This window comes from Rhinolophus ferrumequinum, chromosome 6, assembly GCF_004115265.2.
Source record: "Rhinolophus ferrumequinum isolate MPI-CBG mRhiFer1 chromosome 6, mRhiFer1_v1.p, whole genome shotgun sequence".
In the NCBI taxonomy this organism is placed as follows: Eukaryota; Metazoa; Chordata; class Mammalia; order Chiroptera; family Rhinolophidae; genus Rhinolophus; species Rhinolophus ferrumequinum.
Genome location: NC_046289.1, coordinates 77,290,663 through 77,294,197, shown reverse-complemented (window position 1 = coordinate 77,294,197; position 3,535 = coordinate 77,290,663). Strand labels below are relative to the sequence as shown.

The following is a 3,535-nucleotide window of genomic DNA, read 5'->3' as shown; positions in this document are numbered from 1 at the left end:
CCCATTGATGTTCAAACAGCAATCAAGGCTCATCTACAACAGAAGGACACACACAACCCACAAAAGGGACACACCCGGAGCACCTGGCTCAAGTGATGAGGGAGACTGTGCCACTAGGCCCCACAGGACACCAACTACATAAGGACACTCTACTAAGCTGGAGAAACATAGCAGCCCTACCTACTATGAATGAAAGAACAAAACAAAGCTCCAGAAAAAGAACTAACAAAATGGAGACAAGCAATCTACTGGATACAGAGGTCAAAACACTGATTATAAGGATACTCGATGATCTCAGGGAGAACTTCAAAAAAGAGATAGGAAACATAAGGTAGAGAGAGAGAATATAAAAAAGAACCCAGTCAGAAACTAAGAATGCAATAACTAAAATAAATAATATATTAGAAGGAATTAGCAGTAGATTAGATAAAGAGAGGATCGAATCAGAAATTTGGAAGATAAGGTAGCAGAAAACCTTAATCAGAAAAGAAAAAAAAAAGAATATTTTAGAGGCCTCAAGTTTACTGATATCCACATCATAGGGGTACCAGAGGGAGAAGAGAGTAAGCAAGGGATTGAAAACTTAGTTTAAGAAATAATGATGAAAAACTCTCCTGACCTGGTGAAGGAAATAGACATACAAGCTCAGAATGCACAGACAGTCCCAAACAAGATACACCCAAAGAGGCCCACACCAAGACACATCATAATTAAAATGCCAAAGTTAAAGACAAAGAGAGAATCTTAAAAGCAAGAGAACAGCCATTAGTTACCTACAAGGGAGCCCCCATAAGACTGTCAGCTGATTTCTCAAGAGAAATTCTGCAGGCCAGAAAGGATTGGCATGAAAGTCAGTGATGAAAATCAAGGACCAAGATTACCCAGAAAAGCTATCATTTAGAATCGAATAGCAGTTAAAGAGACTCCCAGAGAAGAAAAAGCTAAAGGAGTTCATCACCACCAAAACTGTATTACAAAAAATGTTAAAGAGACTTCTTTAAGATAAAGAAGAAAAAAATCAAAAATATGAATAATGAAATGGCAATAACTATATATCTACCAACAATTACTTTATTTATTTTCTTTTAATAAAAATGTTTTCTTTTTCACAGCAAAAAAGTATGTATTTATAAGACTGTCAGAAGGAATAGGCTATTTCCAACATTATACACTTTATGGAGCCCCCAAAAGAGAAATCATCACTCAAGATAATGAAACCCACTGAAAGGTTCACAAGGAAAATAGTTCACCTACATAGTAAGTTTCTGGCAGACTTTTCTAGAAGTGGTTGTTGGCTGACCCCAGGTGTTTGAATAAAGACAATGCCATCTTACTGTAACTTTCACACAGGTACTCTTGGAAACAGCTTACCCCCTCCCCCTCACTTGGGGTAAAAGTGGCTTCTTAGATCTGCAAGAATTCAGGCTGTATTCAGGCCACTTTCCAGAATTCTTTAGTGTGGACCTTAGGGCACTGCATCTTACACAAGCTGATGGGAACCACCTGGAAACTTGATTTGTTGTGGGTCACCACCACTCCTAGCTCATTTTCAGCAGTGGTCAGGAGGTAGTTGGACTGTGCATCACCTGGGAAGATCACCTTGGTGAAGACAATGTCACCTGGGTGGAAACTCTTATAAATTTCAACCTTGTCTTTTTCAGTAGCTCGGACATCTTCCTTGTGGATAGTTCTTTGTAAAAAGTTCTTAAATGGTGTGGACCCCACATACAGAATGTGTACTTTGGCAAAGCATGAATTGATGCTAGACACCTTACAGGTTACAATAGCCTCCACATCTGGCAGTAACTGGGACTGCTTCTTTCATCACAGACAGGGCAGGAAGTGCACCATTCTCGCTGTTCTTCATCATGCAGCCAGTATATAGCCGTGCTGGGTGTAGGAGTTGCTGCCCCGGCTGGCCTCCTCCAAATTACACAGATGTTTGCTGGGGATGAAGTAAGTACCTCAGGGGCGGTGCCATGACTGCCTCTATCAACAATTATTTTAATCATAAATGGATTAAATGGAATAGATAAGAACACAAGTCCCTTACATAAGCTGCCTACAAGATATTCACTTCAGATTGAAAGACACATACAGACTGAAAGTAAAGAGACAGAAAAAATATATTTTATGAAAATGAAGACAACAACAACAACAATACTGGGACAGCAATACTTATACCAGACAAAATAGACTTTAAAACAAAGGTTATAACAAGAGACAAAGAAGGACCCAGTAATCCCACTTCTGGGTATTTACCCAAGGAAACCTAAAGCACTACTTCCAAGAGACATGTGTATCCATACGTTCATTGCAGCATTATTCACAATAGACAAGATATGGAGGTGACCTGAATGTCCATCAATGGATGAATCAATAAAGAAGAGTTGGTACAAATACACAACAGAATATTACTCAGCAATGAAAAAGAATGAAGTGTTGTCATCTGTAACAAAGTGGATAAACCTACACGGTATTGTGGTGACTGGAATAAGTCAGAGAAAGACAAATGTCATATTTTACTTATATGTGGAATCTGAAGAACAAAATAAATGAACAAACAAAACAGAAACAAACTCATAGATACAGAGAACATGTTGATGATTGCCAGAGGGAGGGTGTTTGGTGTGTGGGTGAAAAAGGGAAGGGTTTAAGAAGCACCAATTGCATAAGGAATATAGTCAATAATATAACTATGCATGATGTCAGAAGGGTATGAGATTTACTGGGATGCTCACTTCATATTATAAGTTATATAACTGTCTAATCACTATATTGTACATCTGAAACTAATATGTTATTAGTTTCAAAACAGTAATTGAAAAATAAAAAAGTATTATTAAAAATATTTTTAATAAAGGAATGAAACTCATTTTAAGAGAAAATGTTAAAAATTTACAGATAAATTATTTTATATATAAATAGATTTACAAGGTAGTTAGCTATAAGATATGAAATTAATTGTATTTCCATTTACCAGGAAAAGGGAGCTTAAAAAATAAAATTTGAAAAAAGATGCCACTAACAATAAAATCAGAAATAAAAATTATACAGGAATTAATGTACTAGATAGAGTACAAAACTTCAAAACATAAACCTATCAAGCATTATGTAGTAATTTTTGAAAATCAGGATATTAGTTACTTGGAAAGGTAGAAGAAAATTCTCCTGAGAAGGAGTTGGGAGGGATTCTTGGTTGATAGTAACTTTTAATTACCTGACCTGGGTGGTTGTTACTTATGTTTACTGCAACTTATAGTCCACTTTTCTTTTTATTTTTGATATCCACTAAAATGTTTATTGTGTGATGTCATTAAGATATATATTTATAATTTGTCTTTTTTTATGCATGTAAAATACCAATAAGACATGTATTAAAAAGAAAATTAATGAATAATGATAAATTTTATTAAAACATTTTATGATGTGTATATCCTATATCTCTTGACATGCCATCTATATTTGATTTTCTTACTTGAATACTTTGTTTAAAAATTTTTCACTGTATGTTTACTATACCAAGCCAGTTGAG

General features: G+C 35.4%; 1 pseudogene; it reads right to left on the bottom strand.

Moving 5' to 3' along the window:
• Positions 1-1,404: 1,404 nt before the first annotated feature.
• LOC117023195 (exosome complex component CSL4-like) lies at positions 1,405-1,981 on the bottom strand (annotated as a pseudogene).
• Positions 1,982-3,535: the final 1,554 nt, after the last annotated feature.